The sequence below is a fragment of the Sinocyclocheilus grahami genome, unplaced genomic scaffold (genome assembly GCF_001515645.1).
Source record: "Sinocyclocheilus grahami isolate Dianchi unplaced genomic scaffold, SAMN03320097.WGS_v1.1 scaffold490.1, whole genome shotgun sequence".
Lineage (NCBI taxonomy): Eukaryota > Metazoa > Chordata > Actinopteri > Cypriniformes > Cyprinidae > Sinocyclocheilus > Sinocyclocheilus grahami.
The window spans coordinates 632,687-643,437 of NW_015505669.1; the positions used below are offsets into that span (position 1 = coordinate 632,687).

The window sequence follows — 10,751 nt, forward strand, 5'->3', positions numbered from 1 at the left end:
GCCTCTGCTCACTCTAGCCCCCGGCCTCTGCTCACTCTAGGCCTCCGCTCACTCAAGGTGTGACACGACTACAAATCAGTGGTTAAGTTGTATTTACCACACTGTTCCAGAACAGTTCAACCCAAATATTCAGATGTGTGCAGCACATTTTATGGAGGACTGTTTCCTGATCCTGGTAGAGTAGACTACAATGCCGGCTGTTCTGACTCACAGACTGTAAGTACGTTTTTTATATTTAAAGAATTTGCCACTGACGATTCAAACGCGAGTTTTTTTGGCAGTGTAGAGTAGCACTTGTTGTTTGTAATTTCTCCGATCACAAATGCAGACATGGTTTTATGTTTACGCGGCGGGATGCAAAAAGACAGTATAAGTCATTATAATCCGTAATTATGTCCCCACTGGATGCAACAAATGCCTCGTTTATAATGGGTTTTAATGTTTTTGTCTCGTCGCTCCGGCCGGACAGGGGATCATCACATTAGGGCCTTTCGCACCGCAGGAACCTTTTCATAGTACCAGAACTAACTGTGGAACTACCCCCTTTTTGGCATATTCGCACCGCCGGAACTGGGTGCGATTTTAGTACTGGACAGCCTTTTTCGAGAACCAAATTAGCTCTTACTCCGGAGCAGGGTCTAACCACCACAACTGGTACTAATCGTGACGTAAGTAGACATTGATAGGCCAAACGCGTACGAAAACGCCCTCACCCACCATGATTTAAAACGCCGTGTAAACATACTATAAACATTGTGTCAACTTATTTCGCAAATATGGATAACAGCGATAGATGGACAGATGCTGAAGTGCAGGCACTTGTAGCAAATGTAGCACTGCCAGATGTCGTTGGAGATTCTTAGTCCTCCTTTCCGTTCTTTCAATCGCTTAACGTATACGTCGAGTTTCCATGTCCATTATTGTGAAACCCGCGAGACACAACAAAAACACAGCTCCGATCACAGCGTCCTCCATCCTCCTGTTGTTAACGTTGTTTTTATTTATTTCTGTTGTTGAAGGCCACGCACAAATGACGTCGCTGTCGACCGGCTTACGTCACTTCTTAGTACACACTGTCGGTGCGAATGCAACCCATTAAATGGTACTGGGAAATAGTTCGCGCAAAATCGTCCCAGTACTTTAGTACTGTACATTTAGTTCTGGAACTAAAGCGGTGTGAAAGGCCCTAATATGGTAAGGGGCGTAACATTTCCGTTACACGCTTGAGGTATTCGGCCAATCACAATGCACTGGATAGCTGGCCAATCAGAGCACACCTCGCTTTTCAGACCGATGAGTTTTGTAAAAATCGAAGCGTTTCAGAAAGGCGGGGCATAGAGGAGAAACAATAATGCACAGTATGTGGAAAATAATGTGTTTTTTGAACCTTAAATCGCATAAACACATTTCACTACACCAAATACTTTTTAGCAGCATCATATAACCCCTTTAAAATATGATATATTTAATTATTTTAATTATTTAATGTATATCAACAAATAACAATGAAAAAGAAATACACATATCATATAGTATTATTATCCAGTGACAAAAACTTCAAAACTGTTCCAAATTGTAAAACTTTCACCAGTGTCAAAGCATGGCCTGTCAATAAATGTGTTAAGATGTGCTGTAGTGCCATTTATTGGCGGAAAGGACGTGAGGGGTGGGGTGTTCAGTGGGCGGCATGTGTACAAATGACAACTAGAGGGAGCAGTACATCATATAAACTAGAGATTGTGGTTATGTATAAATGATTGAACTGTAAAAGAAGAAAGACTGAAGTCTCATTATAAAACATTATGTGAGCTGCACTACACGTGAACATGTAGGACTATTTAAATTTTGAGTGGGGAAACGGAACGCAATACAAAAAACTATAAAAGGGTAATTAACTTTATTTACACATTTTACACTTCATACACTTTTATATTGTATTGTATTTATATGCACCCTCAGCTCATAAACCTGCAACTAGTTATGGGGCAGTTCTACAAAGAAACAGCTACTTTTCTTTATCACCTTATATAATCATACATTTTTTATGTGCATGTTAGCTAGAGAAGAGAGAACAGCTGGTAAAAAAAAATTGCATAGATAGGCTTTGACTTATGATGTCTGCTGACGTCTTATGGCCCATTACAAAAAGATTTACTTCACAGATTTTTCTCAGAAGTCATAAATGAAACCGAACCATAAATATATGAACTGCTAAGACTATGTTTGATATGATTATTGAGGGGAAGCACCAGGTGCATATATGCGTTGGAAACGAATGTGTAAGCACAACACAATGAGTGTGGCACATTCAAGTTCATTTACAAGAAAAAATATAAAGATAATAATAAACACTGTGCTGACCTCAAAGGCTGAGAAACTGCACTTTGTCTTTCTTCTTGAATATGGACTACAGCATGTGGTTATTTGCATGTCTATCATGGACACTCCTAAAGCAAAGTCACTCCATGAAAGAGTCTTGCTTTAATGGAACACTACTGATGAATGTTATTTTATTGGATGACGATGTGTCACCCTGGAGTATCAATTTTGTAAAGCTACCTCCCATTATTAAAAAGATAGCTAGCACAAATCGATAGCGAAAAGTGCTACCTATCAGATTGTGCTGCCAGCATTTTATTTCTCTCCAAAAGCTGCTGCAGATTTTCCCTAGCACAGAAAATATTAGTATCGTCAGCAAAAATCAAAAATTTTAAGAGATTTGTCACCCTACATATGTCATTTATATACAATATAAATAAATTTGGACCCAAAATCGACCCCTGTGGGACTCCACATGTGATATCTAAACACTCTGATCTATGTTCCCCAATTTGTACGAATTGAAGTCTGTTACTTATGTAACTTTTCATCCAATCAAGTACAACTCTGATACCATAATTTTTCAATTTATTGATTAATAAACGGTGATCAATTGTATCAAAAACTTTTTTTAAATCTATAAATACTCCCACTGCATAGTTCTTATCATCTATAGTACTAGTAATATTTTCAATTAACTCCATTAATGCCATGGATGTGGATCTGTTCGACCTAAATCCCTACTGACTATCAACTAACAATTCATGCTTTTCCATAACATTTTCCAGTCTATTAACGTACAATTTTTAGAGAACTGAGAGAGTAGAGACAATGGCCTATAATTAGTAAATTGATTTCTTTCTCCAGCTTTGTGTAATGGAATGACTTTGGCAATTTTCATTTTACTTGGAAATACACCTGTTTTAAAAGACAAATTACAAATATAAGTTAACGGTTTAACAATTGCCCCAATGATTTCTTTGATTAAAGCCATATCAATGTCGTTCCAGTCTGTGGACTTTTTATTCTTCCATTTGCTAACAATTTCAATAATCTCCTTTTCGTCAGTTGGTTTCAAATACATAGAATTTGGATTATTGTCTAAAAAATCCATAGCCTTCACCTCTATTACTATTACTGTTTGTTGATTTTCAATTCCCTCTGCTAATCTTGGTCCGACACTTACATAAAAGTTATTAAACCCATTAACCACATCATTCATGTTGCTTACAGTCCCCTCACTATCTATAAAATACTGAGGATATTCTATGCTCCTTGATCCATTCCTGATAATATTATTTAACACATTCCATATTCCCTTCATATCATTTCTATTATCATTTAATATTTTATTATAATAATCTTTCTTATCCTCATAATACTAGTCAGTTTATTTTTAGATATTGTATACTTATTATCAGCTTCAATGGTTTCTCAATAAATGTATTCTTTCTTTTTTTAAATTGTTTTAAAGGACATTGTTTCATCATATACAGTTTTATATATTGTATACTTATTATCAGCTTCAATGGTTTCTCAATAAATGTATTCTTTCTTTTTTTTTAATTGTTTTAAAGGACATTGTTCATCATATACAGTTTTAAATATCATCAGGAATGTTTCAGAAGCAATACCAACTTTCTCTCACAGTGACAGATATTACAATGGGCCATCTAACGCTGCTATGAAGAATGTCCTGGTGCTAACAATGCCCAACACAAGACAATACACCATTGACACTTCTGGTAACAACACGGTGGGTAACGTTTTTATTTATCTCCTATTTATGTCCTGACAGGTCAAAACATATTCTGAAATTCAATCAGAATCTCAATTCATTCTGTGCCAGAAATGTCATTTTCCTTGGTATATTTATTTCTTAGCTTGCATTTTATATGGACAAAAGTATTACACCAACATTGCATCTAAATACATAGACATTAAAATGGAGTTGGTCCCCCGTTGCAGCTATAATATCTTCCACTCTTCTGGAAAGGCTTTCCACACAATTTTGAAGTGTTTCCATGGTCAAGCGCTAATGCTGGATGAGAAGCCCTGGCTTGCAATCTCCAGTTCATCCCAAAGGTGTTTGATTGAATTGAGGTCAGAGCTGTGTGCGGGCCAGTCAAGTTCTTCCACATCAGACTTATTTAAGGCATCAGACTGCCAAACAGAGAAGTGTGATTCGTCACTCCTCAGAACAGGTTTCCATTGCTCCAGAGTCCAGTGGCAGCGTGTTTTACACCTCTCCATATGACTCTTGGCATTAAATTTGCTGATGTGAGGCTTGCATGCAGCTGCTCAGCCATGGAAACCCATTCCATGAAGCTCCCTCCGCACAGTTTTTGTTAATGCCAGTGGAATTTTGGAACAGCTATGGAATATCTTCAGCTATGGAATCAGCAGAGCGCTGGCAAATTTTACGCACCATGTTCCTTAGGACTCGGTGGCGCTGCTCAGTGACTTTACAGGGTCTTCTGCTTCATGGCTGAGTTGCTGCTGTTCCTAAATGTTTCTATTTTCCAATAATAACACTTACAGCTTACCGTGAACTATCTAGCAGGGATGAAATTTTACCAACTGCAAAAGTTCACTGAGCTCTTCAGAATAATCCTTTTTGTTCACAAATGTTTGGAAATGCAGACTGCATGGCTCTGTGCTTAATTTTATATTCCTGTGGCACGGGGTCTGATTGAGACGCCTGAATTCAATAATTAATAGGTGTGTGCTTATACATTTGCCATGTAGTGTATATTAAATACACACATGTAAATATCAATCAGATTTCTATTTCAAAAATGCTGTTCTTTTGAATGTTCAATTCATTGAATCCTGAAAAAAAGTGTATCACAGTTTCCACAAAAATATTAAGCATGACAATTGCTTTCAACATTGGTAATAATAAGAAATGTTTTTGGAGCACCATATCACCATATTAGATTGATTTTTAAAGGATCATGTGACACTGAAGTCTGGAGTAATGGAATAATTCAGTTTTGCCACAGGAACAAATGTTTAAAAAATTTAATTAAATGTTTAAATATATTAAAATGGAAAACAGTTATTTGAAATTGTTGTAATATTTAACAATATTATAGTTTTACTGTATTCTTGATTGAATAAGCCTTGCAGCCTTGGTGAGTATAGAATGGGTTAAATGCAGAGCACTAATTCCAAGTATGGGTAACCATACTTGGCCACATGTCACTTCACTTCACTTTTTTATAAGAGACTTTAAAAATGATTAAAAAATCTTGCCAACTACAAACTTTACAATGATTGTGTGTTTTTCATTTTTGTTGTATAATTTTGCCACACGCTTAGTTTCTCTATTAAATGTTTAAATATATTAAAATGGAAAACAGTTATTTGAAATTGTTGTAATATTTAACAATATTATAGTTTTACTGTATTCTTGATTGAATAAATGCAGCCTTGGTGAGTATAGAATGGGTTAAATGCAGAGCACTAATTCCAAGTATGGGTAACCATACTTGGCCACATGTCACTTCACTTCACTTTTTTATAAGAGACTTTAAAAATGATTAAAAAATCTTGCCAACTACAAACTTTACAATGATTGTGTGTTTTTCATTTTTGTTGTATAATTTTGCCACACGCTTAGTTTCTCACATTAAATATTGACTTTATTTATTTCACTCATTGTTTAGGTAATCATAGTTTTTTTAAATGCAATAATTTATATTTTTATGATAGACTTTAAAATTGTATATAATGTTATGTAATATAAAAGACACATATAAATGGTGGAGGCAAAGTCATTTTGTAGAATCTAGCGTAGCGTTAGTTCTGGCAGGTCACGTTAGTCAAGCTCGCATCAGCTGACTCTCAGCTGATCCCCATCAACCTGTGGGAATACGACACCTATCTAAGCATTCATATATAAGGTCCCGCAGTAGTATCAGCAGTTTTCGCATTGCTCAATAGCTAATTACCCTCCTCCATCCCCATCTCCTCCTCTGTCAGTCAGGATTCAGCCTTCTGATTCTCCTTGAATCAGACTAATTCTAAAATGTGTACATAACAGTATTGAACTTTAATGATATCTGCAATACATTTATGTTGGTTCTGTTCTGTTTACCCTGGGGGGTTATTGCTGCTCTCCATGCTCTCATCCATGCTAGGCTGCATGGATGCGCAGGGAGTTCTTGCCCAGAACAGAACCATACCGCCAATCCAAACTGCTAATTGTCAATCATCTTTGACGTTAGTGGTCCTGACAGAAGTGTAATTGCACATTTTTCACATTCACAATCCTGTTATGAATCTAGAAGTACTAATTCTCATCTTCTCACTGTTCTGTATGCAGATGAATGATTATATTGCATACCGTCCTCAGAAATTTAGGAAATGGAGTCCGTCAGCATGAACTACTTCAGAAATGTGTCTTTCAAAGTTAAAAAGTAATTTCTCATAATATTGCACTTGCTTTAGTAGATCCACAGGGTAATATAGATCTGGAAAAAACCCATACCACATGTATAGCTGGAGACTATCAGCTGGATGAATATGGTGACAGGGATCTGATATTCTCTTTGATCTACACTAACAATAACAATGAGGTATGCCACAGATGTCAGATATATCACTGTATATGTGGAACTGTGAAGGGATTATCAGACAGACATTAAAACTTACATCTTTTGTAGGTTTTTTTTTTTTACTACAAAATAGATATTACAGACACATGCAGAAAAGATGGTTTCACGTTTCCTCTGAACTCAGTACGCCTTTAGAGCCAAATGAGTAGAATATGATCAGTCTGAAGGTAATGCACTGGCATCAAAGTTATTATAAAACATTATAAAATGTTTCTTTATCATTTTTTATATTTATCTCTTGTCATTAGATTGAGGAAGACTCTACACAAAATAGTAGCTTCATCCTACGCCGCGCACGCTACGATAAAAAAGTACTGTACAATTACTCACTTATATCAAAAATTATTCTGTTGCTCTGAGTTTTTGTAATAAGTTGGTTTCTTTATAGATTGTTATCCTTCTGGAATTAAGGCTCACAGATGGAAGCTTCGCTGAAAGACAGAGGATAGAGCTCAACGCAGTAGGGATTTCATTCTCTTCACTGAATAATAAAACACTGGCATTGAATCATTTTAAGATAAAAACTTTTATCTTAAGAAAGATAGTAACTTTCTCTTGTTCACAACCGATATCATAATGCCACTTCCATTTCAGCCATTGAAAATTGATAATTACTACCTGACCAAATTCTATGAGTATTACAATGAGTATTTTGGCATGTTTGAATATGGAGAGAGAGGATCCCTTAGAGTGAGTATTACAATGAGCCTCATTTAATCAAATCAAAGGTGTCTTAAATTCTGATGTAGTACACAAACACTATAATATGTTTTGATTTATTCTTTTAGCATGTACTTAATGATAAGATTTCATACCCAGAAGAGATCTTCATGGACTGGCAGTTTAAGATCTCTGCCATGCATGTCATTGCAAAGGTAATGGAATGATACAGGTGTTTATATCTTCATTTAGTAATTTTTTTTATGCAAAATGTATTATTTATTTATTTGTTTGTTTGTTTGTATTTATCAGTGCCTGGAGAAATTGTTTAAAGGAATAGTTCACCCAAAACGTAAAATTAGCTGAAAATGTACTCACCCTCAGGCCGTCCAAGATGTAGATGAGTTTGTTTCTTCATCAGAAATTTAGCATTACCTCACTTGCTCACCAATGGATCCTCTGCAGTGAATGGGTGCCATCAGAATGAGCGTTCGAACAGCTGATAAAAACATAATAATCAACAAGTCCTCTACCCATAATATTGCTCTATCCAGTGAAAAGTCATCTCATCTGAATCAGGAGAGAAATATGCACAGATCAAGCACTGTTTACAACTGAAAACAGATCTAAACAAATATGTCGGTGGGTTTTAATGTGAGAGGACAGCAGAGGATGGACTTTTTCACTGGAGGAAGCGTTTTTATGGATTATAAACGTTTTAAAGTTAAAAGGCCTTAATGATTCTTATAATATTTCTTAAGTTGCAGGTTTTTGCTTCACAAAATATTAATTAATGGACTTGAGTCGTGTCGATTGTGGATTATTTTCAGAAAATTTCATTTTTGGGTGAACTCTTCCTTTAAATTCAAAATGCATTATTTAGTGCTTTGGATTTAGCTGTGTCTGGATGGATGGTTTAATATTGACCTACTAGAGATGATATATACGTATCATAAATGGTTATGTGAATGTACTGTACTAACATAGTTTCTTGTATGAACTCTTTGCCCTCCTGCAGGGCATGTCTTATGTCCATGCAAGCATCACTGCAGTCCACGGACGTCTGCGTGGTTGATAACCGTATGGTAGAGAAGATTGCAGACGTTGACTTCAATACAATTCTCACTCCCAGTAAAGGTGAAAGGGTGGTTTATTTTTATCCTGGAAAAGAGGTGCACATTCTATACAAGCTCCTGCTCTAATCGTACTGGTGAGAGAAAGATTTATAGAAAGCTGCATAAAAATACACAATCATCAATGCCACCTACTGGTGATTACCCATCATGCATGCATTTGTTGTTACATGTGACGTTTAATTGTAAAAAGATAGTTCAGCCAAAAATGAAAATTCTGTACTCAATCATTTACTCACACAAAAAGTGCTTTTCAGAATAATATGCTGGTAGCTCTTATACATACAATTACAATGAACGGGGACTGAAGCTTTAAAGTTGCTAAAAGGTTTTATATTTGCATTATAAAGATTCAAATTATGTTGTTTTACAAAAAATGTGTGGATTATACAAAATTACTTAAAATATAATTATGAACTAACATATTGTCATGTGCAATTACATACGCCCCACAGACCGACAATTAGATAGATAGAGATTTGATTTTTGTCAAGTCATCTTTATTTATATAGCGATTTTGACAATACAGATTGTGTCAAAGCAGCTTTAAAGGCGGGCGTACACGGTGCGATTTATGCTGTCATAGGAGCTCGCAGACGATTTTTTTCTCTAGGGAGAAAATCGCAGATGCTGGCATGGTCGCGGCTTGTACCGTGTGAGAAGAATTACGGGCCGATCCGAGAACGTTAGGAGCACCTCCTGTCCTCCAGATAATTTTCAAACATGTCAAAAAAACTCGGACTCTGTCGGTTTAAATTCGTGGCGTATGTGCGGTTGAACGAGACGATTTGGTGATCCAGCTGAAGTTGACCAATCAGAAGATGACAAAAACCACAGAAGAAGAAGGTGACAATGGCAGCGCCACGCCGAATTTGGACCTTAGAGAAGGGCGTTCCTGTAGCGATACCAGAACAAATATCTCACGGTATCGCTACAGGAACGCCCTTTCACAATTTTGTATCACTCCGCTTGTTCTAGCCGGGTCTATGTTTTTTTTAATTATTCACTGAGCTAATCGTAGAGTACGTTAGTTAATATAAGAAGTTATATTACTTCTCTCCCTCTCATTTGGATGCACGTCTTGCCGCATTGTTTCTCTCTTATAACCTCGTTATTTCTCACTAATAACCTAACTGAAGCAGCACTGAGAGACTGTGCAGTGGAACTCACTGATGTCTTCACAGACATTTTCAACATCTCGCTAAGCCAGGCTGTTGTCCCCACATGCTTCAAAGCTACCACCATCATTCCAGTTCCAAAGAAGTCATCTCCATCCTGCTTCAATGACTACCGTCCAGTTGCACTTACCACCATCCTCATGAAGTGCTTTGTCATGCACCACATCAAGTCTGCCCTCCCCCCCTCCCTGGACCCCTTCCAGTTTGCATATCGGTCCAACCGCTGACCGATGACGCCATCGCCACTACCCTCCACTCAGCACTCACAGACCTGGACAAAAAAGACTCCTACGTCAGAATGCTGTTCATAGACTTCAGTTCAGCATTCAACACAATCATCCCTCAACAGCTCATTCACAAACTGGTCCAGCTGGGGCTCAACTCTTCGCTGTGCAACTGGCTGTTGGACTTTCTGACTGGAAGACCTCAGGCAGTACGGGTCGGCAGAACACTTCGCTGTGCAACTGGCTGTTGGACTTTCTGACTGGAAGACCTCAGGCAGTTCGGGTCGGCAGTAACACATCCAGCGCCATCACACTGAACACTGGGTCCCCCCAAGGATGTGTGCTGAGCCCCCTCCTCTTCACTCTGCTGACCCACGACTGCACACCGTTACACAACTCCAACCTCTTCATTAAGTCTGCAGATGACACGGCTGTAGTGGGTCTCATTAGCAACCGAGATGAGACAAACTATAGGAGCGAGGTGAGCCGCCTGGCCGGGTGGTGCAGTGACAACAATCTCTCTCTGAATGTGGAGAAGACGAAGGAGATTGTTGTTGACTTCAGGAGAGTGCGCACTCAACATGTTCCTCTGACCATCAACGGTGCGACTGTGGA

General features: G+C 37.6%; 1 pseudogene; it reads left to right on the forward strand.

Moving 5' to 3' along the window:
- The first annotated feature begins 4,003 nt into the window (after window positions 1–4,003).
- LOC107554015 (heat-stable enterotoxin receptor-like) overlaps window positions 4,004–10,751 on the forward strand; it is an 8,497-nt pseudogene continuing 1,749 nt past the window's right edge.